The sequence below is a fragment of the Microtus oregoni genome, unplaced genomic scaffold (assembly GCF_018167655.1).
Source record: "Microtus oregoni isolate MIOR12 unplaced genomic scaffold, Mior012 000009F_ref0000495, whole genome shotgun sequence".
Classification (NCBI taxonomy): Eukaryota; Metazoa; Chordata; class Mammalia; order Rodentia; family Cricetidae; genus Microtus; species Microtus oregoni.
Window position 1 is genome coordinate 28,725,287 of NW_024543068.1, and position 27,837 is coordinate 28,753,123.

A 27,837-nucleotide genomic window follows, 5' to 3' on the forward strand; every position below is an offset into this window, starting at 1 on the left:
GGGCAGCAGCCTTCTGCTGGAACAGAGGCCATCCGGGCCATTAGAAGTCCAGTACCCAACTTGGGCAGAGACCCTGTATTCAACCACAGGCCACAAAATCCAGAAGACCAAAGAGGATACATAAACTAAGGAATAAAACCCCCATCCAACAAAGACAACTTCCGAAATTGGCACCTACATCTATACTCACTAAAAACCCAGTTGCCTAAATATACGTGAAAGAACACAAACAGAAACAGTCACGGCAATATATCTTTACAAGAACCAAGGATCCCTCTACAACAAGCCTTAAATATTCCAACACAATGAAAGCACAAGAAAATAATCTTAAAACCAACTCTATGATAATGATAAAGGTCCTTAAAGAAGATATAAAAAACTTCTTTAAAGAAATCATGGAAAAGAAACCCAAAAAATTGGAGGAAATCAGCAAGTCCCTTAAAGAAGACCAAGAAAACCAAGAAAAAAAAAAGAACAAACAAACAAATAAACCAGTGAAGGAGACTATTTAAGTCATAAGAATGAAAATGGAAGTAATAAAGAAAACATAAACTGAGGTAATTCAGGAAGCAAAATATTTGGGTAAGTAAACACGAACTACCGATACAAGGATCACTAACAGAATTCAAAATTCATGCAACGAAGATACAATAGAAGAAATACATTCATCAGTCAAAGAAAATGTAATATTTTTAAAAATCATAAAACAAAACTTCTAGGAAATCTGGAACACCATAAAAAACCAAACCTAAGAAAAATAGGAATAGAAGAATAATAATCCTAGCACAAAAACACCGAAAATATAGTCAACAAAATTATAGAAGACAATCTCCTTTTTCTAAAAGACATGACTATAAAGGTACAAGGATAAGCTTATAAAACACCAAGCAGGTTGGAACAGAAAAGAATGTCCCTATCATAAAATAACTAAAACACTAGATGTACAAAACACAAAAAAAAGGAATATTAAAAGCTGCAAGGGGAAAAGGCCAAGTAACATACAAAGGTAAACCTATAAGATTATACCAGACTTATTAATAAAGACTCTAAAAGTCAGAAGGGCCTGGACAGATATCTTGCAGACTCTAAAAGACCACGGATACCAGCCCAAATACTATACCTAGCAAAATTTTCAATCACTATTGATGCAGAAATCAAAATGTTTCATGATGAAGTTAAATTTAAACATCTATCCACAAATTTAGCCATACAGAAGGTACTAGAAGGAAAATTCCAACCCAAGTAAACCTAGGCAAAAGAAAATCTCACACCAGCAAAATATAAAGGGAAACGCACACACACACACAAACAGACACACAGAGACACATATATACACCCCTTCGCCACCACCACCAATAGCATAAAATCAGGAATAAACAATTGGTGGTTATTAACAACTCAATATAAATGGAGTCAATTTCCCAATTTAAAAACACAACAGGCTAACAAAATGGATACAAAGCCAGTATTCATCCTTCTGCAGCATACAAGAAATACACTTCAACATCAACAATAAACATTACATCAGAGTAAAGAGTTGGAAAAAGATATCACTAGCATTTTACAAGATTTTCCTTCCTAAGAAGGAAGCTGATGTAGTTATTCAAATATTTAACAAATAATTTTCAAAACAAAATTAACCAAAAAAGATGGAGAACTTTTCATACGCACCAAATGAAAAATCAACCAAGTGATATAATAGACCAATCTCCCTCACAAACATTGATAGCAGATCAAATCAAGAACACATCAATATGACAATACACCATGATCAAGTGAGCCTCATCCTAGAGATGGAGGGGAGATTCAACATACGAAAATCTGCCAGGGAAATAAACCATATAAAAAAACTGAAAGAAAAAAAAAACACATTATTGTCTCATTAGATGCTGAAAAATCCTTCTACAAAATCAAACATCCCTTCATAATAAAAGTCTTGAAGAGTCATGGATACAAGGAACATAAATAGAATAAATCAATATGCAGCAAGCCAATAGCCAATACCAAGATAAACAGAGAGAAACTCAAAGAAATTCCACTAAAACCAGGAACAAGACCAGGCTGTTCACTCTCTTTATATCTACTCAATAGTATCTGAAATTCTAGCTAGCTCAGTATAGCAAAGGCAGGTCAAGGAGATACAAAGCAGCATGGTATTGGCATAAGAGCAGATACACATCAATATGGCGGTTTCTTAGACAATTGGGAGTCAGTATACCTCAAGATCAAGTTATACCACTCCTAGGCATATACCCAAAAGATACTTCATCCTATCATAAGGACACTTGCTCAACTATGTTAATTGGAGCTTTATTTATAATAGCCAGTAAGTGGAAACAATGTAGATGCTCCTCAACAAATAAAATGGAGTAAAAAATATGTAACATTTACATAATGGAGTATTACTCAGCTGCTGAAAACAATGACATCATGAAATTTGAAGACAAATGGATGGAACAGGAGAAAACTTTATTCCGAGTGAGGTAATTCAGACCCAGAAAGACCAATATGGTTGGCTCCCACTTGTAAGTAGACATCAGCTGTAAACAGGCTCAGAGAGACTAAGTCATAAAGAAATCATAAGGGAGATGCGACAATCTCCATGGGAAGGAGAAATAGAAGAGATTTTGGTGGCTTTACTGGGACAGGTGACGTTGGGAACTGGAGGAATCAAGTGTGTGTGGGGAGAGTAAATTTTGGAGAAATGGTCATTTCAGGGGTGAGGTAGAAACCTAGTGCAATAGGAACTCCATGAGATCTATGAGATTAACCCTACCAAAGACTCCTAGGAATGGGGGGACAGAGAGCATGAACTGGCCATCTTCTCTGACCAGGTAAGTCCTCGTGGAGGGATTAGAATACAAACTCAGCCGGGCGGTGGTGGTGCACGCCTTTAATCCCAGCACTCGGGAGGCAGAGACAGGCGGATCTCTGTGAGTTCGAGGCCAGCCTGCTCTACAGAGCTAGTTCCAGGACAGGAACCAAAAAGCTACAGAGAAACCCTGTCGAAAAAAAAAAAAAAAGAATGCTAGAATACAAACTCAGCCAAAAATGCCTTTTACCTACAGCTTGTTCTACATGCAGCACATTCTGAGACCAGAGTCTAGCAGTACCGTCATCAAAGAGACCAGAGAGACTTTATTCAGCAGGGAGCAGATGCAGAGTCTCACAGTCAAATATTAGATGGAGCTTGAGGAGTCCTCAGGAGGAGGTGGGGAAATGCATTTAAGAAAGCAGAGGGGTCAGGGACACCAGAAGAGCACGGGCCTACAGAATTAATTGACTGTAACTCATAGAGGCATGCATCATGGAGCTCATATGGTTATAACGTAGGTGCTTTGTATATATGATTTTGCTGAAAAGCTTGGTGTTCTTGTGGGATTCCTAACACTGGAACTGGAATGGTCACTGACTCTTTTTTTCTGCTTATAGGAAATTTTTCCTCTTATGGGTTGTCTTGTTCAGCTTTGATGTTATAATATGTGCCTGATCTTTGAGTTACATATTACGCTATGTCTGCTTGATGTCACTGGGAAGCCAGTTCTTTATCTGGGGGAGAGGAGAGATTGGACTAGACACTGGGGGAGGGGAGGGAAGATTAGTCTAAATTTCGTTACGGGATGTGAAATAAAAGTCTGAGACTTTATGTCAGAGTGCTCCGAGTAATTTCTAAGTTTTTATAAAATATCAAAGGTATTTATAAAATACCCAACAAAATTTCTGGTTAAGTGGTAAAATAATAAAATATTAGTTCTTTTTTTAAGTTTAATAAACATTTAACTGTGAATGTGTATATGCATTTAAATATATGACTATCCCTTTTACTCTAAGCTATATTAGTGCAAGAAATGGTTCTCATCTTAAAGGGAATAAGAAATAGCTTATTCTGGAACAGTTTCTAGTGATCATGGCTTGGGAAGAGTTTTAAGTTACCCCAAATTCCACGTTCCAATGGGAAATCATTTTATGAAGTTTGTATAGTTTTACAGAACAAAGAATGTTATATATTGAGGCAAGTTGGAGAGGAGAAGTTAAGGGAATGGGATGGTTGAGATGGGGGGACAGAGATGAGAGAAACGAAAGAGATATCTTGAGTAAGGAGCCATTATGGCCCTAGCGAGAAACCTGGCTCTAGATACATTTCCAGGAATCCACAAGGATGACCCCAGCTAAGACCCTAAGCAATAGAGGAGAGAGTGCCTGAACTGGCCTTGCCACATAGTCAGATTGATGACTAGAGTAACTGTCACCACAGAACCTCCATCCAGCAACTGTTGGAAACAGATGGAGAGATCCACAGTGGAGCACTGGATTGAGCTCCTAAAGTTCAGGCAAAGCGATGGAGAAGCGTGAGTATGAGTAAAGAGAACAAGACCATGCTGGGGACACCCACTAAAACAGCTTACCTGAGCTAATATGAGCCCACCAACTCCAGCTGGACAGCAAGGGAACCAGCATAAACCTATACTAGGCCCTCTGATTATGAGTGACAGTTATATGGCTGGGGCAGACTGTGAAGCCACTGGCAGTGAGACCAGGATTTATCCCTACTACTTGTACTACATTTTGGGGACCCATTCTTATTGGAGGGATACCTTGCTCAGCCTAGATATAGAGGAGAGGGCCTGGGTCCTTCCTCAAAGCACTGTGCTAGACTTTGTTGACTCCCCATGGGTAGCCTTATTCTTTTTGAGGAGTGGATAGGGAGATGAGAAACAGGGAGGGAAGAGGGAGTGGAAGGAGAGAAGGGAGTGGGAACTGGAATTGGTATGTAAAATGAGAAAAGATAGTTTTTAAATATATAAATTTATTAATTAAAAATACATTGATAGGCACATCAGAGAGTGGTGACAGCGACATGGTGGGGGCTTTTCTGTAAGCTTTATATGCTCTACTGATAATTACAGATTTTTGGTTAGTGGAAACCAATAGGTCTTCTAAGTCAATCGATTTCAAAAGTTTTTATCTCTTGGCCATAGGATGTCATTTCTGACCCAGAAGTGGGCGAGGAATGGTTATTCCAGGGACTAAAGTGTTGAGAGCAGTGAGATCCCAGATCCTGAATTTCTTGAAAACAACTTGTTTTCCCCTGATCTGAGTGTCTACAGCTGCTCTGAGCATGAGACTTTCAGGAGTTCCTGATGGCAGGAGAGTGGTTTCTGGTGGGTTTGGATGGGGCGTGGCTACCTCTATATAATCTGTCCCTGAACACAATAAAAGATCATTCTTGAGGCTTTGGTATCAGTGTAAGAAGATCTGTGTGTCAGTCTCTGCATATGCGTCTGTATTCTCAACCTCCAGCCCCTTGCCCGAAGCTCTAGAATTGGGTTCTAGCATACAGAGCACAGACAGGGGGGCACGGGGCACGGTACTAAAGTTAGCCCCAAGTGAGGCAATTAGCCTCTGGATCTACCATCAATATTTTTTAACATTTCTTCAAACTGGAAAGCTATTCATATGCATTAAAACATTAGAAGAAATAATGATCTATAAAATGGGTCTATGACATGATCAACATTGATACATAGATTTTTTTCAATGAAATTATATAAATAAGAAAAATATCAATATTAATACCAATAATATTTATGAATCTATATATTTAATAAAATTATACATTGCAATTAATAATATTGCTCAATTATGATAAACATAGTAGTTTTGGTGCATGCCTCTAATCCCAGCACTCCGGATGCAGAAGATCTCTGAGTTCAAGGCCAACCTGATCTACAGAGTAAATTCCAAGACAACCAGTGCTACCCAAAGAAACTCTGTCTCGAAAACAAAGTAAAAAATATATATATAAGAAAAGTAATAAATATTGTATGTTATTTATAACTTGAGTTCACATGTATTACATAAAGGATTCATGTTTTCAAGGTTCAAGATTCATAAAAACATTTCTAACAGTATAGCCACAGTTCTTTTCCAATACTGAAGTTGAACTAACCATGAGAAAAGTAGGAAAGGATACTTAAAGAAAAACAAAAAAAAAACCCACAAAAAAAGCATGTTTGTTTTAAATTTTAAGTATGTGAAGGACAAGCAAAAATACTTCTGAACTATCAAGTTGGTGGTCATGTCAAATACTAGTTTGGGATACCAAAAACAAAACACGGGAAACAAAATCTGTCTTTTAAAAATCTGCTGTTAAAAAATTCATAAGTGAGCCTAAACTGACTCTGTAACGAAGAAATATGGAGGATTGTGCCAGTTTTCAGAAGGAGCACAAAACGACCCCAGGCATTCTTTCCTGTGAGATCACATGCAGATAATCACACAACTGCTTCCTAGAGCTTATAATTAGCTTTGAAATTTAGTGGTCGTTCTTCCCTGCTTGGTACAGCGGTTGACGTGTGGTGTCTCAAAGCACAGGCTATATTCCCAAGTAATTGGCACCCTGACTCTTCAGTCTCAGACAGTATTCAGTCTGCACTCATTTGGATACTATGTGCTCCGAGCATCTTGTTTTAGAGCTGAGATATCACAAGCAGATATTTTTACGCCTTAGCTGGCAACTCATGATATTGTTTGATAATTCTATTTTCTGGCCACAGGCAAGCATGGCTTCTGCCATGAGGGAACCATACTTTAGAACAATCCCAAGCTGTACTGCTTTACATTGTTATTCTAGTCAGCATCTTCACCTCTACCTTGAATCCCCTTTCTCCGTGGTAGAGCTGGAAAGTTTATCAAGAATTTTATAACAAATATATCCATGTGAACAAAAGAGCATAACCATTGCAGACTCAAAACATTTTTTGTTTTCTCCAGGAAACAATACCTGGAAATAATTCTACTTCTTGCTTCCCTGAATCTTTCTTCCGCAAATCTTCCACTACCTTCTTTCCAAACACATTGCCTCATGAGCAGGATAAATCAAAATTTATCATATTATCCATGTCTTGTCATCTGTATATTCTGAAATTATTTGACTTAATCTGAAAAGTGGGTATTATTTAGGAACCAATAGAAATTTCTTTTTTTGCACAGCTTCATCATAGTTCAAAGAAAGTCTAATTCATACATATAAGTAGTTATTAATAAGTACAACTGAAGACAATGTTTTCATTATATATTGACATACTTTATGAGAAAATATTCTTCCTATTAAGGCAGTCAGTCTTCAACTTTAAAATAAAGCATTTCTGGTATTTGAAACAATGGAAATGGAACCAGAAGTTATTTGTGTCAGTAAAACAATCCAGACACAGGCAAACAAATCACATATAATCACAGCTATATTAATGAGACATATGGTAATACCCGTATTCAGAATCGGTCTTGCATCTTTATTTAAACTTTGCTTAAAGTACACACTCATGTATTGATTCTAAATCTAGTCAACTTGATAATAAAGCTTAGCCATCATAATAATTATGTGAAATCTCAGAAGCTTAGAACAGAATGCTACTTACCAAAATCTGAGAAGAGAAGTGCCCATAGGAATGAGGCAGGAGTGAATATAGGTACTGAGTTACACACTGGAACAGGATGGTCCAGTGTGCTCTCAAACAATAGGATCACTATAGACAGAGATAGTGGCATACACAAAAGTGCTAGACAAAATGATTCTAAAGAATTTCATCATAAAGAAATAAGTATTTGAGGAGACATATATTTAACATGTTTTAAGTATCATACATGTATCCATATATAAAAACAACCTATTAGTCAATATAATTTTATATTTATGTTTGTTAAAATAAACTTAATTTAAATTAAAGTAATATAAGATTATAGCTATGGATATTTTATTCTTTTTAATTTCTTAATTTAAGAGATTATAGATTGTACAATACATTCTGACCAGTTTCCTTTCCCTCCACTCCCCCCAGTTCTCTTTCAATTCCCCTTATTTCCAGATCCACTTCCTCTCTACTTCCCTTCAGAAAAGAGCAGGCCTCCAAGAAGCAACAACCAAACAGACAAGAAAAGATACAAATTACATAAGGCAAAATCCCTCATATACTGTGGAACAATCTTTGTACACTGTAAATATGTATTACTCTCATTGACTGATAAAAAAACTGACTGGCTTATAGATGGGGAGGAGAAATTGGACAGGAGAGCCAGGTTAAGAGAATTTTATTAAGAATAAGGACAGGGTCAGAGTAGTCACCAAGAGACAGAGAGGAACAAAACATGCTAGAGGACATGGCAATAGAAATGGATTGATATAAAATTGTAAGACCTAGTTAGTAATGAGCCTGAGCTATTGGCCAAGCATTAAGTCTCTGTGTGGTTACTTAGGAGCATCCTACAGAACAGAAACTTTCACCTATACTCATATCAAGGTTGAACAAAGCAACCAGACAGGAATAAAAGAGTCAAATGAGCAGACAAAAGAGTTAGAGACATTGCCACTCCGACTATTATTAGTTCCATAAAACAGCAAGCTGACAGCCATACATATGTGCAGAGGATCTGGTAGAGACCCATGTTTGCTGCTTCAGGCTCTATGAGCCAATGTGAGCCCTGCTTTGCTGATTTGATGGACCATGTTATCTCAGAGCCCTCCCTCCCCTCTGTTTCCTACAAACTTTCTTCCTCTTCTTCTGTGGAGTTGTCTGATATCTGAAGGGAGGGACCTGATGGATATTTTCAATTTAAAATGCTTCTCACCACAACATCTGGCTGTGGGTCTTTGTTCTTGATTGTATCTGCAGCTGAAGGAAGCCTCTAAGAAGATTTGACAAGGTACCAATTAGGTTTGTCTTACTGGGTCTGAGTTACCTCACTCAGGATGATTTTTTTTTTCTAGTTGCTTCCATTAGCTAAAAATTTCAAGATGCTATTTTTGAAATCTGAGTGATATTTCACTGTGTAAATAAATCACAGTTCCTTCATTGATTCTTCTATTGAGGGGCATCTAGGTTGTTTCTATATTTTATTATGAATGAAGCCACATGAATGAACTAAATGTCATTGTGGTAGGATAGATCAAATCTTTGAAGAAGATATCAGAAGATGTAAAGAATATGAGTTGTTATGATTAGCATAGTAAAAATGACCATCCTATTAAAAGCAGTCTACAGATTCAACCCAATCACCATCAAATTTCTAACACAATCATTTACAGACATAGAAAGAATAATTCTTAGCTTCCTATAGGAAAACATAATAGCCAGAATAGCTCAAAACAATCCTGAATAATAAAAGAACTGCTGGAAATATCAGCTTCTCTGATTTCAAGTTGTACTACGGAGCTATAGCACTAAAACTATATGATTTGCGCATTAAAACATATGTACTGATCAATGGAATCAAACTTAAGAACCCAACATAAATTCACACACCTATGTATACCTGGTTTTTAATAAAGAAGTCAGAAATACGTGCTGAAAAAAAAAGATAGTATCTTCAAGAAACGGTGCTGGTTTAAATGAGTGTCCAGATCAGCATGTAGAAGAATGCACACAGATCCATATCTATTACTCTGGACAAAACTCAACTCCAAGTGGACCAAATACCTCAACATAGAATGAGACACACTGATACTGATAAAAGTGAAACACATTGGCACAGGAAACAACTTTCTCAACAGAACACTGATAGTGCAGAGACTTAGATCAACAATTAATAAATGGTACTTGATGAAACTTAAAAGCTTCTGTAAGGCAAAAGACACTGTCAATAAGACAAACCAGCAGCCAACAAAATGGGAAAAGATTTTCCAACTCTACACCCAATGGAGGGCTAATATTAAAAATATATAGAGAACCTAAGTAACTAGACATCAACAAACCAAATATTCTGATTTAAAAGTGGAGTAGAGATTTAACGAGAGAATTTTTAATAGAAGAATTTCAAGTAGCTGAAAAACACTTAAATGTTGAACATCCTTAGCAATCAGTAGAATGCAAACAAAACTACTTTGAAATTTCATTTTACTCCTGTGAGAGTAGTTAAGATCAATAATAACACAAGTGACAGCTTTTGTTTGTGAAGATGTGGAGCAAAGGAAATGCTCCTACTTTATGAAGAGAGTACAAGCTTGTACAGCCACTATGAAAATCAATATAGTGATTCCTCAGATAACTGGGACTCATTCTACCTCAAGACCCATTTTTTTTTAATTTCTAAAACAATCCTATTTTAAATCAACGTATCCCAACTTTATATTTATTTTCATTTTTATTAAAAATATTGTATTCTCTTGTTGGAAATTATATAGAGCATTTTAAAGATGCCTAGATTTAGCTATTTATATTTACAGTCAAATTATATTTGCAAGTATTTTTAAGTCATTGGTTCTGTCCCTTTTATTTCCAACTACATAACTCTTAATTTAATTGAAACTTGTGAATAGGCAGTAAATAGATGATAGATGAAGCTATTTTTAAGATTAAGAGACTGTATCTACTTTAATTTTCTCACATATAATAATCAACATTTTGATTAGATTTTATGTAAATAAAATAAAAGCAGTGGAAACAAGGCTTTAATTCTTTGGTATGTAGAAATTTTATTTGTGTGGGAACTAACTTTTATTTTTAATTGAAGTATGATCTGTAAATTCCAATATTTTAATTTACTTTTAATGTGAGAGGTAAATAAATAGAACAATAACTTCTACAGGTTATGCTATGTTAATAGATGATTTTGTCATAGGAAGAGATGGGGGTCAAAATATAATCCATTCAAATGTCAGATGTGCTAGAACTTCTGTGAGGAAAAGGACAAGTGATATATCTGTTTGACATTATATTAGGTAGAAATGAATTCTGGTAAGGAAATTGTAATAATTTTGCATTGGATACTGATTTTATCTCTTCACGTAATCTTTTAAGTTATTTATTTTTGCTACATGATAACCAGATAAATTTTAGCTAAATTTTTATTACTTAAGACTTATACATCTGTAGGCTAAAAGATGATAAGTGTGAAGGATTCTCTTACCTGCCGGGAAAGAATTGATGAATGAAAAGATAAGGTATATACAATTGGAACAAGGTGGTTTGGTAGGGAAGAGTAATTTGATTGGAGTTTATATTTCAGTTTATTTATTAATTCAGTGAATCTATAACAGTGTAGCAAAGGATAATAATGTCACTGTACTAATTGCAACACTTTAGGGATACTACAGTTCTAATCCAATAATTTAAGAGGATGTGTAAAAATTTCTCATGCAAGTTGCCTGCTTGGTGGACTGACCAGTCTCACTACAATGCCTGTGAAGGCAAGATAGTAGGCAGGTGTCTTTTCAAGTGCTGTATCTTGACAGAGGGTTCAACTCTTCCTTCATGTCTATAGTAGATATGCGAGGTATGGCAATGTTCTGAGAATAGTAGATTATGCATGGACTAGTAGTTCCCTAACCGCAGGAAAAACTTGTTTAGAGAGGTAGTAAAGAACAAGATAGGAAGGTGATAGCAATGATTAAGTGATATTTTGGTCTTTACTTTTTTTAGTGCACTTGCAGGGTCAGGTAAGAAACTGTTTCTGATGTTTGACTTTTAATTCTGTGGTAATTTCTAATCACATGTACAAACCAGTGTATAATTTAAGGTTGAGACAGAAAATGATCACTTCATTTTGTCTCATATGTAATTATCTTTGACATACTTTTGTATTAATTAGTGGACAATTTTAAAATTAATGGATCTGAAAAAATATTTTAAGTATTCCTTTATTATTATTGGAATGCTAGTATCCAAAAGCACTCTTAAACAATTGGACCCATTAAACTGCAGTATTAGATGCACTATTTTTTTCAGAGAAAAATTAATCTTCAAATAGTATTTTGTGGTACTGTGCTTTAAAAAAACAAGCAAAAATAGTAATTGTTCAATGGTTTTCTAGGGCATCAGAAGCTATAAGCATCACAGGTCTTTCTGAAAAGAAAAAAATTGACATACATTTTGAAGGTTACCTTCTAGTATATATATATTATTAGATCTTAATTTTCAGCAATATGCACATTAAAGTTTGCAGAAATCAAAGCAATTTTGTTGTAAAAATTCGTAAGTAATGCACCTTGTTGTCAGAAGCTGTTCATTCATTCCCAGCTGCTCAGACCTGAAATAATCACACAGAAACTTTATTATTTGTAATATTGTTGTGCCAATAGGTAAAGCATGAGACTCTTAATTAGGTTAATCAGGTTCAGGCCCCACATTGAACGCCAATCTGTAGTTGAAGGCTGGTCATGTGTTCGCAGCTGCTCAGACCTGAAATAATCAAACAGAACCTTTATTATTTGTAATACTATTTAGTCAATAGCTTAAGCGTATTTCAAGCTAGTTCTTATATCCCAAACTAACCCATCTCTATTAATCAGTACATCACCAAGAAGTCGTGGCCTAGGGATAAAGTTTTGGTGGGCTCCGGTGGAGGTGTCTGTCTCCTGCAGGGGCTACATGACTTCTCATTGACTCCTCCATCATTCTCCCAGCATTTAGTTTAGTTTTCCCACCTAGATCTACTCTGCCCTATCACAGGCCAAAGATGATTCTTTATTCATTAACCAATACAAGAAACATATATACAGAAGGACTTCCCACATCAATACCTTATTTTCACCACATTCAAAAATGTTTTGATTTTTAGCTTACTGGTAATAATATAGTGGCTTTTATAGCTAGTTTTGACTGATTGCTATTGTGTTAGTAAGGATAACTATTGCTGTGCTGAAACACCATGGCCAAAACAACTTGGGGAGAAAAGGGTTTATATGGTTTACTCTTTGATAAAATAGTTTATTATCAAAGGAAGTCAGGACAGGGACTAAAGCATGGCAGGAACCTGTAGGCAGAAGCTAATGTAGAGGCCATGAAGGCATGTTGCCTAATAGCTTGTTCCACATTGGTGTGCTAGGCCTTCTTTCTTATACAAGCTAGAGCCACATGCCCTGGGATGGCCACACCCACAATGAACTGAGGCATCCCATATCAATCTCTAATTAAGAAATGTACTTTCGCTGGGCGGTGGTGGCGCATGCCTTTAATCCCAGCACTCGGGAGGCAGAGGCAGGCGGATCTCTGTGAGTTCGAGACCAGCCTGGTCTACAAGAGCTAGTTCCAGGACAGGCTCCAAAATCACAGAGAAACCCTGTCTCGAAAAACCAAAAAAAAAAAAAAAAAAAAAAAAAAAAAAAAAAAAAAAAAGAAATGTACTTTCTTGCCCTCAGTGCAATCTAATAGAGGCATTGTTCTCAATCAAGGTTGTCTCCTACCCAAGGAGTCTAGTTTGTGTTAAGTTGAAATAAATGAGCTCATGCAGTTATATAATATTCCTGTAACTTCCTCAATTTAACACATTAATATTTATTAAAATTATAAGCAAGAAATATACATAAACCTGCCATCTAGCTTCTTGGAGTTCTGTCAGTTTCAACTATGATCTCATACACACATTTTGCTAGCTTAAATCCTGTCTTTTTTCCAATACACACTTCTTGCTTGTCACCATTTTTGTATCATTCATTTCTTTCCATTTGTGTCTTATAAATATCAGAATAGTTTAATGCATGCTGTGACAAGAAAGATATTCAAAATATGAAATTCAGAACACTATATATGTTGTACTGTCACATGCTGTAGTTTCCACATGGGACAGTTGGTGTTTGAGTTCACTGAATCACTCAGAACTCAAGTGAGACAGAAGCAACACTGGTGATTTAATTTTGATTGTTAAGTAATTTGATTTCTCCATTTGGGGGGATGAATTCACAGTTACAGAGAATCCCATATAGGTGTTTCAGAGATTTTGTCAGAAATTAGTAAATCACTCCCACTGTGTTTGAGCAACATATCCTTACTCTCATTGATTGGGATGCTAGAAGAGCTCAGGTGCTGGGGGGATGAGACATTTGATGAACATAACTGTCTTAGTCACCTCCATGATTCCCTTTATTATGCCAGCAACTGAATTTCTGTGTTGGAAAAGGAGAACAATATTCTGGAAATTAATTTCTTTTCTGCTGCATCTCTGCTTACATGTTCACAAATTGTATGCCCCTTGATTCTCTACTGGGTTATTGAAATACTCTCCTGGTAATTACATATAGATGTGAAAATTTTTTATTGCCTGTTGTAAAACTTTACTATTCTTATTGAACATCTCCTAGCCCTCTTAAATATGGAGGGAATAAAAACCTCAAATCATACATTAATATAAATGTTTAAAATGTGACCTCATTCTGAAGGTTGGAAAACACTTTTTATTGCTGACTTTTGTCTCTTGTGTCTATCCCTCAGATGTGTCTGGAGAAATTTAAAATCCTCCATAAATGTGTAAGTAGAATCAAAGAAATATCAAACTCTGGGGCTGACTTTCCTTTATCTATACTACACACCAAGTGTAGTTGATCACAATTCTTCCTGCCTGTAACATGGTTTTCTGTTATTATAAGCCTCTACAGTGTGCTGAGAAGGAGAATCAATGAATTCAGGCAAGAAGCAAGTAAGAATTTAGATAATAGAAGAAGTTTGGTTTTGGGTTGTTTATATTTAAAAAGACTTGCTACTGAATTTTTGCATATGCCTTTCAGTGATGCCCCTGATAAAAGATGACCAGAAATAACTTGCTTCTTAAGTTTGAGTCATAACGGATCCAAGAATTGGGTTATGCCTTGAAAGCATGCTGTGCATTAAAGAGTAAGAGAAGAAACTCAAATGCCTGCATCTAAGTTACTTCAAATAAATAACCTCTGTGATATGAGAAAGAAGTGGGGAGAGGAGAATGGCAGGTCTGCCAGACTGATGAGGCCCCCCAACTGAAAAACAACAAGACTTCAGGCAACATTTCTAGTATCTGTTCTTCTCTCTCTTTTTTTTTAATTTACTTTTTTGGGGGGAGGGTTTAATTTTATTGAGCTATACATTTTTCTCTACTCCCCTCTCTACCACTTCCTTCCCCTTCAACCCTCTTCCATAGTCCCCATCTTTCCAATTTACTCAGGAGATCTCTTTTTCTACTACCCATGTATATTAGACCCATGTATGTCACTCTTTGGGCCTTCCTTGTTGTCTAGGTTCTCTGGGATTGTGATTTGTAGGCTGGTTTTCTTTGCTTTATGTTTTCATACCACTTATGAGTGAGTACATATGATAATTGCCTTTCTGAGTCCGACTTACTTCACTCAATGAGTTTTCTATCTCCATCCATTTGCCTGCAAATTTCAAGATGTCGTTATTTTTTTCTGCTGTGTAGTACTCCATTGTATAAATCTACCACATTTTCCTTATCCATTCTTTGGTAAAGGGGCATTTAGGTTGTTTCCAGGTTCTGGCTATGACAAACAAAGCTGCTATGAACATAGTTGAGCACATGTCCTTCTGGAACGATTGAGCATCCTTTGGATATATACCCAAAAGTAGTATTACTAGGTCATGAGGAAGGTTGCTTCTTATTTTTCTGAGAAATCGCCATACTGATGTCCAAAGGTGATGTACCAGCTTGCACTCCCACCAGAAATGCAGGAGTGTTCCCCTTTCCCCACAACCTCTCCAGCAAAAGTTGTCATCAGTGTGTTTGATCTTGTCCATTCTTACAGGTGTAAGATGGAATCTCAGAGTTGTTTTGATTTGCATTTGAACTTTTCTCAGGAGAAAAAGTGCCATTTGTTAATTCAGAAAATGGAAAGATTTCCAATGTTCTTGGGTTGGTAGAATTAACATAGTAAAAATGGCAATCTTACCAAAAGCAATCTACAGATTCAATGCAAAGCCTATCAAAATCCCAGCAAAATTCTTCACAGAACTTGAAAGAATGTTACTTAACTTCATATGGAAAAGCAAAAAAAAAAAAAAAAAAAAAAAAAAAGCCAGGATAGCCGGATAGCCAAAACCATCTTGTATGAGAAAAGAACTTCCAGAGGCATCACAATCCCTGACTTCAAATTCTACTATGGAACTACAATACTGAAACAGTCTGGTATTGACATAAAAACAGACAGGAGAATCAACAGAACTGAATTGAAGACCCAGATATTAATCCACACACCTTCAAACACCTGATTTTTGACAAAGAAGCAAAAAATATCAAATGAAAAAAAAAGGCGCCGGGCGGTGGTGGCGCACGCCTTTAATCCCAGCACTCGGGAGGCAGAGGCAGGCGGATCTCTGTGAGTTCGAGACCAGCCTGGTCTACAAGAGCTAGTTCCAGGACAGGCTCCAAAGCCACAGAGAAACCCTGTCTCGAAAAACCAAAAAAAAAAAAAAAAAATAAGAAATGGCATATTTAACAAAGGGTGCTTGCATAACTGGATATCAACATGTAGCAGAAAGAAAATAGACCCATATCTTTCACCATGCACAAAATTCAAGTCCAAATGGATCAAAGGCCTAAACATGAGGCCAGCTACACTGAACCTCATAGAAGAGAAAGTAGAAAATACACTTGAAAGCATTGGCACAGGAGACCACTTCTTACATATAATCCCAGTAACCCAGACACTGAGAAAAACAATTAAAACATAAGACCTCATGAAATCAGGCCTGGATATGGACACCTTGCTAAATACCTGGTGCTAGTAAAGTCATGTATATTTGAAGAGAGCTTATGACTCCCACTTTACTAAACCAGGAGAATTTATAACTATATTCTAAACATTTATCCTTATGATTTCATTTTTTTTTGTTTGTTGGGCAAAGGGTCTGTCAACCTTCTTTATCTTCTCAAAAAAAAAACTCTTATATTTGCTGAGCCTTAATATTGTTTCTATTTCACTAATTTCTGCTCTGATTTTATTTCTTACTATCATCAAGTGGATTTGAATTTGATTTGTTCCTGTTTTTCCAATTTTTTGATATGTATCATTAAGTAATTTATAGGATTGCTTTCATTGTGTCCCAGAAGCTTTTTTTGTGTGTTTCCATTTTTATTTTGCCCAGAAAATATTATTTCTTGATTTCTTCCTTGAAAGAAGAAATAATTTAGTAATAAACTGTTTAATCTCCATGTGTTTGCTATTTATTAAAGATTTGTATCCTGTTTATTTTAAGTTTTATTGCATTGTGTGTAAAATATGAGTGATATCAATATTTTGAATGTGTGAAGATTTGTTTTGAATCCCAATATATGGTGTTATAAAAAGAATCTTCTGTCTGATGATGAGTGGAATGCATAATTGTTATGTATGGGTAGAATATTCTTTAGATATCCTTTAAACTTATTTGATATGTGATATCATTTCCTTCTGAAGTGTCTTTGTTACTTTTGTCTAGACTGTTTATTAGAGAAAATGAGGTATGAATTTACCTTCTGTTAGTTGATTGATTTTAATCAGTATCTTTAAATATATTAATAAATAGTGCATATTTTATGAAATGGGTTGCACCAGATTTTGGTGCATATATGTCTAGAATACTAAGGTGTTCTTTGTTGACTGTTCTGTTGATTATAATGAAGTGTCTTTTTGCATCTCTTTCAATTCATTTTAGTTTAAATTCTATTTTATAAGATATTTAGATAAGAATACTTGAAAATTCTTGGTTTGATTTGAATGGAATGTTTTATTTATCTTTTTTATCACTAAGGCTGTGACTATCTTCAAAGCAAAGATGTGTTTCTTGTAACTAACAGATGGATTTTATTTTTGATTCATTCCATCAGTCTGTGTCTTTAGATTAGACAATTGAGGCCACTGATATTTAAAGTTCTTCAATTGCAGTCAGGTGGTGCTGCTGTTTGTTTTTTCGGTAACACTTTGTATCTTAATGATATGGTTTGGTAATTTTTTTTCACAGTCTCAATGTTCATTACTCTCTGCAGTCTAAAGTATAGCTTCCTGTATAAAGTTTTGTTTTAGTTTGTTGGGTAGAAATTTGCCTGAGACTTGCTTCAACAGGGGTTCAGATCCCAAAGTGAATGTGAGGAGTTAGCAACAGGGGAGGAGGAGACAAACATGATCCAATGGTGAGCCAGGATGGCAGGCCATGTGTTTATTGAAAATGAATACACCCTTTGTACTCTACTGTTGCATATAGGATTAAATGGGAGAAAGGAGGCATGTAAACTAGGCTGTGACTTGAGATCAGGAGTTGAGGAAGCTAGCATTGACCTTGACAAGTTAGTAGGCACCACAGTCATATATTAATTAAAGGTCCAGAATTTCCTTTTGCCAGAGTTAAGAGCGCCTCCCTTTTTAGCAAGCAGGAACTTTCTTCAAACACCTGAAAGAATGAAGACTTTTGTCTAAATGACTGACTTTGGGAAAAGGACTTTCTTGGGGAATCAGACACTCCATTATAAAATATTGCAGTTTCTTGCGTAACTGTTTAAAATACCTAAAGCTCAAAAGTGAGAAAGGATGAGACTAGACAAATATTACTTTGAAATGGAGTAGTCCTGAAGAATTTACAAATCTTGATTATCAAATACACCTTATTTTTCAAGCAGGTGTGAAATATCTAAATTTGTAAACAGCTTGGTGTTAACTTGTATGGGAGTAGGCAGAGCTCGAATCCACTTCAACATTTCTATATATGATTGAGTTCTGTTACCAAATTGATTGTTTTCATCAATTCCATCAGCTTTTTGTTTGCTTTCTTGGGCATCACTCAGGTATTTTATTCTCTTTAAGTTTTTTCTCTTTAAGTTCATTGAGATATTTCCTTATGTCTTATTTAAATTTCGAATTCTTTGATAAAGTCGATGATTATTCTTTTAAATCTTCTGTTTTCAGATTAATCATGGCAATTATCACATAAATATTTATTGGTGGGACTTTCAGGGAAATACTACCTTAAACTTTCATACTATTGTGCTTTGATGATTTAATTTGTGTGTGTGTGTGTGTGTGCTTCTTTTTTAGTTCTGCATCTATGATCGAAAGAGAAGGATGAGATAGGAGAGGGGATATGGAGGTTGATTTGGGCCTAAGGGTTGGATATTGCTTAGGAAGTCTAAAGTCAGATAAACACTGGAGAATGTGCTGCTGTGCAAAATGTGTGTCCTTTTCTAATCCTGGGTTACAGGTTAGAACTGGGGCTTGGGGAAAATGCTTGGAATCGAGAATCAGTCATACTCACTGGATAAAACCTGGAGGGGCTGATTAAAGAAATTGTAAAGGGATTATCAGCAGGATCTGTGGATCAGGTACAAGCAGGTCAGGTCCTGAAAGAAACTTAGAAGTTGGTTGCAGCCCAAGCATGTTGTCCATATTACACCTGGGCTTTGGGTATAAGAGCTGGGTTACATCTTTGAAATTAAAAGGATACATGGAAGCAGCATCAGAAGGACTTACCCAGCTGGACAATGATGCTAGAAATGGTTTTTATCTTATGGAGCCAGAGTAACTTTAATGGAAATTATGGAACAGGAAGGTTTAAACTGGGGTGACAAATGGCGGGCAGATTAGAGGAGGGAATAGTAGAATTAATAACACTAACCATTTTTAAATGTCATATGGAAACCAAACATTTCATATATGAAATGTATATGAATATATGTTTAATATGAAATATATATGATAGATATATGGATGATAGATAGATAGATAGATAGATAGATAGATAGATAGATAGATAATAGAGTTATTCTATGAGGGTGATAATATCCTTATTAGACATCTAGCCTAGACATCCCAGGCTAATAAATAAAAGACAAGAGCCAGGAACTCTTCTAGAGTTGTTGGTCAATGGGGACCATAGACCCTCAAACACTCAATCATTGCAGGCTTTCATAGATGAGTATCTTCCATAACCTGATGGTATGTATTAGTTATCTTCCAGAACATGTTGGTATGTAATCTACTGCTGAAAATGGGACCTACTTGAATTATAGAGCTTTCACATATGAAGCTGATTCTGACCTAGAATGATCTCCTATACTGACTAGCTTTCACGGAGCTAGACGTTTCTTCGCATGTTACTGGAAGAGAAATGCAGCCACCGTATTCACCAGCTATGAGCTATGAGCTATAATAATGACTGGCCTGACAAGCCAAGCCATTTGGTGGCCTAAACACCATGGGATCTGCTTTTTATATTTTGGGATAAGGGCCTGCTTTGTAATTCAAGGTAGTCCAAAACTCAAAATATTCATGCTTCTCTCTGTGCTGGAACTTATAAATTCCTGCACCACCATACCCAGTGCAAACATGCCATCTTTAAAATGCTGTAAATGGTGTTTTAACATCTTTGTGTCCCCTCAGTAAGGTGAAAGGACTTTTACAGAAAGCAATCATTAAGGAGAAATTGTTCCATAAGATATAAAAGAAAGGAATACTTTCAAAATCTTTTTAGGTATCCAGTATTAACTGGAAACATAAACCAGATAAAGGTATAATAAAAATAAAATTATAGCTTGATCTCCCTGATGAGTATACCCATAATAATTAAACATAGTTCAGTACTTTCAATTTCTGGGTATGAAACTATTAAAACCAATTTAACAATTCTATTTATATATGGGATTCTACAATCATAAAAACTAGGGCTATTGGCAAAACTGGTTACTTAAATATTTATATATTTATGAGTTAGCTCTAGGAAAAAAGTAATTTTATAATTGTAAAAATGTCAAACGTTCAACTAACTCTATATAACTGGATTCAATACATCAACCATCATGTGAACATGTTTAGAAATAGTTATAATTCATATTTAATTTTATAATAACAAAAAATAAGCATTGAAGAAACCCTTTTGGCTAAAACCATGAAAAGTTTGTTTGAACAGTATGACATGGCTTTCTCTAAGATGACGGGAGACATAGGTTAAGTTGATCAACTTTAGCACTGCTCTCATGGTTGTCTGCATATTTATTTTGTCTTTGTACATCTTTTTGACGACTTAATAGTTAATGTGTTTAGTTTACTGATTATAATAGTGGTCAGTAAAAAGCATAAAATACTTTTCTTTCTGGAGACATAATCTTACAGTAGGGAAGTGTGGAATAATGTTTATATAAGTGAGCCTTGTTTATTCTAAGTATTTTTCACCACAATAAATGTTTTGGGTGTGAAAATATTTTACAATATTTCTAAAGGTGATCAAATTTAAATGGTACATTCTTATTAAATCTTCACCAGAAATTGATTACAAATATTAATGACACCCATAAATTAATATCTAATTAAATAGTTCTGCTTCATTTTATATAAATTTCTTTATAGTATGAAAATTTTAAATACTAACGTGGGTTCAATTACTAATAGTTGTATAAAAATGTATCTGTTTCATAACTTTTTTTTTTTTTTTTTTTTTTTTTTTTTTTAATAATTTTTTTATTAAGAAAAGAAGAAAAAAAACATAAACAAAAAACAAGTTTCCACCTCCTCCCAGCCTCCCATCTCCCTCCCCCTCCTCCCACCCTTCTCCCCCTCCTCCCACCCTTCTACCCCTCCCCCCACTCCTCTCCCCCTCCCTCTCCAGTCCACAGAGCAGTCCAGGTTCCCTGCCCTGTGGCAAGTCCTAGGTCCTCCCCCCTCCGTCCATATCTAGGAAGGTGAACATTCAAACTGGCTAGGCTTCCACAAAGCCAGCACATTAAGTAGGATCAAAACCCCGTGCCATTGTCCTTGGCGTCTCATCAGCCCTCATTGTTCGCCATGTTCAGAGAGTCTGGCTTTATCCCATGCTTTTTCAGTCACAGTCCAGCTGGCCTTGGTGAGCTCCCAGTAGATCAGCTCCACTGTCTCAGTGGGTGGGTGCACGCCTCGTGGTCCCGACTTCTTTGCTCATGTTCTCCCTCCTTCTGCTCCTCATTGGGACCTTGGGAGCTCAGTCCAGTGCTCCAGTGTGGGTCTCTGTCTCTGTCTCCATCCATCACCAGATGAAGGTTCTATGATGATATGCAAGATATTCGTCAGTATTGCTCTCGGATAGGGTCATTTCAGGTTCCCAATCCTCAGCTACCCAAGGAACTAACTGGGAACCTCATGTTGGGCACTTGGGAGCCCCTCTAGGGTCAAATCTCTTGCTCACCCTAAAGTGGTTCCCTTAACTAAGAATTGTGGTTCCGTGCTCCCCTATCCACCTTTCCTTTATCCCAATTCTCCTGATTCCCCAAGTCCCCCCTCCTTCCCTTCTACCTTTTCTCTCCCCATCTCCCCTTACCCCCATCCCACCCCACCCCCAAGATCCTAATTTTCTCCCCGGCAATTGGGTCTACTTCCCTTAGCCAAGAGGATAACTATATGTTTTTCCTTGGGTTCACCTTCTTACTTAGCTTCTTTAGGTTCACCTATTGTAGTCTCCGTGGCCCTAATTTATGGCTAGAAACCAATTATGAGCGAGTACATCCCATGTTCATCTTTTTGGGTCTGGGACACCTCACTCAGGATAGTGTTTTCTATTTCCATCCATTTGCCTGCAAAATTCGAGAAGTCATTGTTTTTTACCGCAGCGTAGTACTCTAGCGTGTATATATTCCATACTTTCTTCATCCATTCTTCCATTGAAGGGCATCTAGGTTGTTTCCAGGTTCTGGCTATTACAAATAATACTGCTATGAACATAGTTGAACAAATGCTTTTGTCATATGATAGAGCATCTCTTGGGTATATTCCCAGGAGTGGTATTGCTGGGTCCAGGGGTAAGTTGATCCCGAATTTCCTGAGAAACCGAAACACTGACTTCCACAGTGGTTGCACAAGATGGCATTCCCACCAGCAATGGATGAGGGTACCCGTTCCTCCACAGCCTCTCCAGCAAAGGTTATCCTTGGTGTTTTTGACTTTAGCCATTCTGACAGGTGTAAGATGATATCTCAAAGTTGTTTTGATTTGCATTTCCCTGATTGCTAAGGAAGTTGAGCACGACTTTAAGTGTCTTTTGGCCATTTGAACTTCCTCTGCTGAGAATTCTCTGTTCAGTTCAGTGCCCCATTTTTTAATTGGGTTAATTAGCATTTTAAAGTCTAGTTTCTTGAGTTCTCTATATATTTTGGAGATCAGACCTTTGTCTGTTGTGGGGTTGGTGAAGATCTTCTCCCAATCAGTAGGTTGCCTTTGTGTCTTATTGACTATGTCCTTTGCTTTACAGAAGCTTCTCAGTTTAAGTAGGTCCCATTTATTCAATGTTGCCCTTAATGTCTGTGCTTCTGGGGTTATACATAGGAAGCGATCTCCTGTGCCCAGCTCCTGTAGGGTACTTCCCACTTTCTCTTCTATCAGGTTCAGTGTGTTCGGGCTGATATTGAGGTCTTTAATCCATTTGGACTTGAGTTTTGTGCACGGTGATAGATAAGGGTCTATTTTCATTCTTCTACAAGATGACATCCAGTTGTGCCAGCACCATTTGTTGAAGATGCTTTCTTTCTTCCATTTTATACTTTTAGCTCCTTTATCGAAAATCAGGTGTTCATAGGTTTGTGGGATAAAATTCGGGTCTTCTATATGATTCCATTGGTCGACTTCTCTGTTTTTATGCCAGTACCACACTGTTTTCATTACTGTGGCTCTGTAATAGAGTTTGAAGTCAGGGATGGTAATGCCTCCAGAAGATCCTTTATTGTATAGGATTGTTTTGGCTATCCTGGGTTTTTTGTTTTTCCATATAAAGTTGATTATTGTCCTCTCCAGATCTGTGAAGAATTTTGATGGGATCTTGATGGGGATTGCATTGAATCTATAAATAGCCTTTGGTAGAATTGCCATTTTTACTATGTTGATCCTCCCAATCCAAGAGCAAGGGAGGTCCATCCATTTTTTGGTATCCTCTTCAATTTCTTTCTTCAATGCCTTAAAGTTCTTGTCAAATAGATCTTTCACTTCCTTGGTTAGATGTACCCCAAGATATTTTATGCTGTTTTTGGCTATTGTGAATGGTGAAGCTTCTCTGATTTCCCTCTCTGCTTCCATATCCTTTGTGTATAAGAGGGCGACTGATTTTTTGGAGTTGATCTTGTATCCTGCCACATTACTAAAGCTGTTTATCAGCTGTAGGAGTTCTTTGGTGGAGTTTTTGGGGTCGCTTATGTACACTATCATATCATCTGCAAATAACGAAAGTTTAACTTCTTCCTTTCCAATTCGAATCCCCTTGATTCCATTATGTTGTCTTATTGCTATTGCTAGAACTTCAAGCACTATATTGAAGAGGTATGGGGAGAGTGGACAGCCTTGTCGTGTTCCTGAGTTAAGTGGGATGGCTTTGAGTTTCTCTCCGTTTAATTTGATGTTAGCTGTCGGCTTGCTGTATATAGCTTTTATTATATTTAGGTATGACCCTTGTATCCCTAATCTCTCCAAGACTTTTAACATAAATGGATGTTGAATTTTGTCAAATGCTTTTTCAGCATCTAATGAAATGATCATATGGTTTTTTTCTTTCAGTTTATTTATATGCTGGATTACATTGATAGATTTTCGTATGTTGAACCAGCCCTGCATCTCAGGAATGAAGCCTACTTGATCATAATGGATAATTTTTCGGATGTGTTCTTGGATTCGATTTGCCAGTATTTTGTTGAGGATTTTTGCGTCGATATTCATGAGTGAGATTGGCCTGTAGTTCTCTTTCCTGGTTGAGTCTTTGAGTGGTTTTGGTATCAGAGTAATTGTGGCTTCATAAAAGGAGTTTGGTAATGACCCTTCTGTTTCTATCTTGTGGAATACATTAAGGAGTATAGGTATTAGATCTTCTTGGAAGATCTGGTAGAATTCCGCATTGAAACCATCTGGTCCTGGGCTTTTTTTGGTAGGGAGGTTTTTGATAACCTCTTCTAATTCTTCGCGACTAACAGGTCTATTTAGATTGTTCACCAGGTCCTGATTTAACTTTGGTATATGATATTTATCTAAAAAAGTATCCATTTCCTTTACATTTTCCAATTTTGTGGCATATAGGCTTTTGTAGTAAGATCTAATGATTCTCTGAATTTCCTCTGTGTCTGTGGTTATGTCCCCCTTTTCATTTCTGATCTTATTAATTTGCAAATTCTCTCTCTGCCGTTTGATTAGCTTGGATAGTGGTTTGTCAATCTTGTTGATTTTCTCCAGGAACCAGCTTTTTGTTTCATTGATTTTTTGTATTGTTTTCTGTGTTTCTATTTTGTTGATTTCAGCCCTCATTTTGATTATTTCCAGTCTTCTACTCCTCCTAGGTGAGTCTGCTTCTTTTTTTTCTAGAGCTTTCAGGTGGGCTGTTAAGTCTCCAATGTGAGCTTTCTCTGTTTTCTTTAAGTGGGCACTTAGTGCTATGAACTTTCCTCTTAGGACTGCTTTCATAGTGTCCCATAAGTTTGAGTATGTTGTTTCTTTATTTTCATTGAATTCCAGGAAGACTTTAATTTCTTTCTTTATTTCTTCCTTAATCCAGCTATGGTTCAATAGTTGACTGTTCAGTTTCCATGACTTTGTATGCTTTCTGGGGGTAGCATTATTGTTGAATTCTAACTTTAATCCATGGTGATCTGATAAGACACAGGTGGTTACTAATATTTTTTTGTAACTGTGGATGTTTGCTTTGTTACCGACTATGTGGTCGATTTTCGAGAAGGTTCCATGAGCTGCAGAGAAGAAGGTATATTCTTTCCTATTTGGATGGAATGTTCTATAGATGTCTGTTAAGTCCATTTGATTCATTACCTCCACTAGTTCTCTTATTTCTCTGTTAGGTTCCTGTCTGATTGACCTGTCCATTGGTGAGAGAGGAGTGTTGAAGTCTCCTACTATTAGTGTGTGCGGTTTGATGGCTGCCTTGAATTTTAGCAATGTTTCTTTTATGTACGTGGGTGCTTTTATATTAGGGGCATAGATGTTCAGGATTGAGACTTCATCCTGATGAACTGTTCCTGATATGAGTATAAAATGCCCCTCTCCATCTCTTCTGATTGATTTAAGTTTAAAGTCAACTTTGTTAGAGATTAGTATGGCCACACCTGCCTGTTTCTTAGGACCATTTGCTTGATAGGCCTTTTCCCAGCCCTTTACTCTGAGTAGGTGCCTGTCTTTGTGGTTGAGGTGTGTTTCTTGTAAACAGCAGAATGTTGGATCCTGTTTTCTTATCCAATCTCTTAGCCTGTGCCTTTTTATAGGTGAGTTGAGTCCATTGACATTAAGTGATATTAATGACCAGTGGTTGTTAACTCCGGTCATTTTTTTTTTAGTCGTAGAGTTTGTGAGTTTCCCTTCTTTGTTTTGTGTTGGTGAAGGGTCTCTAGATGTCTGAGGTATTGTGGTCATTGTTGGACTCCTTGGTTAGTGATTTTCCTTCAATTACTTTCTGTAAGGCTGGATTTGTGGCTGCGTATTGTTTAAATTTGTTTTTATCCTGGAAAATTTTATTTTCTCCATTTATAGTGAATGAAAGCTTGGCTGGGTATAGTAATCTGGGCTTGCACCCATGGTCTCTCAGTTTCTGCAGTACATCTAACCAGGACCTTCTGGCTTTCATGGTTTCCATGGAGAAGTCAGGTGTAAGTCTGATAGGTTTACCTTTATAAGTAATTTGGCCTTTTTCCTTTGCAGCTCTTAATATTCTTTCCTTATTTTGTATGCTTTGTGTTTTGATAATTATATGGCGAGGGGATGTTTTTTTTTGATCCAGCCTATTCGGTGTTCTGTATGCTTCTTGCACCTTCAGAGGAAAATCTTTCCTTAGGTTGGGAAAGTTTTCTTCTATAATTTTATTAAATAGATTTTCTGGACCATTGAGCTGCCCTTCTTCTCCTTCTTCTACTCCTATTATTCTTAGGTTTGGTCTTTTTATTGTGTCCCATATTTCCTGAATGTTTTGTGATGAGAGTTTGTTGGACTTGCTGTTTTCTTTGATCAGTGTGTTTATTTTCTCTATGGTATCTTCAGAATCCGAGAGTCTTTCTTCTATCTCTTGTATTCTGCTGGTTATGCTTGTTTCTGTAGTCTCTATTCGTTTACCTAGATTTTCCATGTCCAGACGGCCCTCTGTTTGTGTTTTCTTCTTTGCCTCCATTTCAGTTTTCAGGTCTTGAACTGTTTCCATTATCTGTTTGATTGTTTTTCCTTGGTTTTCTAGGGTATCATTCACTGATTTATTCAATTCTTCAAACTTTCTGTTATATTTCTCATCCATTTCTATAAGGGCGTTTTTTACATGCTGTTTAAGGGTGTCAATCACTTTCATGAAGTCAATCTTTTCTCCTTCCTCTTGATTAAGGGGTTCTTGTCCTCCCGTTGTGAGGTCGCTTGTTTCTGGTAGCTTCATGTTGCTTTTCAGCTTGTTGGGCGAATTCTTGCCTTGACGTCGGCCCATCTCTTCTTCCAAATGCTCCCTATGGATCTTCTTTTACCGGATTAGGTCTCCTTGCCTACCAAACGCTGTCTCTCCCCAATGTTGGCTCTCCCAATGCTGGGTCTCCCCAATGCTGGGTCTCCTGGCGCCGAAAGATCAGGCCTCCGTGCTGGTTGGGCAGCTTGCAGACAAAGCGCCTACCCCGCTTGGTGCAGGCAGGCCACAGAAACAAAGGAACTGCTGCCCCCCGGGAGCCCCGGCTACTCGGACTCAGCGCCCAGATAGGCTGGGCTGGGCGATGCCACGCGCCAAAAGAGGGCAGTGGGGGCGAAGTGGGGAGGGGTCTGGACGGAAGCTGGGTGGGCCAGGAAGAAAGAGGCAGCAGAGAGCCCAAGCAGGACAGGGGGCCAAGAAACCCCCGAGCTCCCCGTCCCAGGCTGGCGCCGTGGGCCAGAAACTCACCCCAATGCTGGGTCTCCTGGCGCCAAAAGATCAGGTCTCCGTACTGGTTGGGCAGCCCGCAGACAAAGCGCCTACCCCGCTTGGTGCAGGCAGGCCACAGAAACAAAGGAACTGCTGCCCGCCCGGGAGCCCCGGGTACTCGGACCCAGCGCCCAGATAGGCTGCGCTGGGCGATGCTATGCGCCAAAAGAGGGCAGTGGGGGCGAAGTGGGGAGGGGTCTGGACGGAAGCTGGGTGGGCCAGGAAGAAAGAGGCAGCAGAGAGCCCAAGC